The sequence below is a fragment of the Nanorana parkeri genome, unplaced genomic scaffold, assembly GCF_000935625.1.
Source record: "Nanorana parkeri isolate BGI_ZX_2015 unplaced genomic scaffold, ASM93562v1 scaffold323, whole genome shotgun sequence".
Lineage (NCBI taxonomy): Eukaryota > Metazoa > Chordata > Amphibia > Anura > Dicroglossidae > Nanorana > Nanorana parkeri.
In genome coordinates this window covers 27320-27850 of record NW_017306591.1, presented here as the reverse complement: position 1 = coordinate 27850, position 531 = coordinate 27320, and the positions used below count along the sequence as shown (strand labels likewise).

At 52.2% G+C, this 531-nt stretch overlaps 1 protein-coding gene across 1 annotated transcript in view; it reads left to right on the top strand.

Annotated features, from left to right (window-relative positions):
• DNAJC16 (DnaJ heat shock protein family (Hsp40) member C16) overlaps positions 1 to 531 on the top strand; it is a 15285-nt gene that overhangs the window by 826 nt on the left and 13928 nt on the right. The window lies entirely within an intron of this gene.

Below are 531 nucleotides of genomic sequence, written 5' to 3'. Positions count from 1 at the left end.
TAGTCATAGTCCCCCCTGTACCCCTCTGCTGTAATTTATCCTCCGTGTACCCCTCTGTTGTCTTCACCCCCCTGCTTCCAGTTGAACCCTGACCCTAACTGACCTGACCCCAACTCATTCTGATCCTCCTAACTGACCGGGACCTGATATGTCTGCAATTTAATATGACCCGACACCCCAGCCGTGATCGTCCAACCCAACTCTGACCCTCCGTGTTCACTTTCCTCTTCCATGACCCCCCACCTGATCCCTTACTGATCTACTTCCAGCCTGACACTGACCGCCAACCTACCTCTGACCTTCCAATATGGCCTACAGCCTCTGACCCTCCAACCTGGTCCAAATCTACCCAGAACCTCCAACATCACACTGACCCCCCACTGACCCAACAACCAATCTTTGGCCTATCATCCTAACACTGATCCTCCAACCTCATCTGCTTCCAGCTGAACCCCAATACTCATATCCAACTCTGACCCTCCAACCTGACCAAATCTGACCCTAACCTGCTATAAAAGCCCCAACGTCACA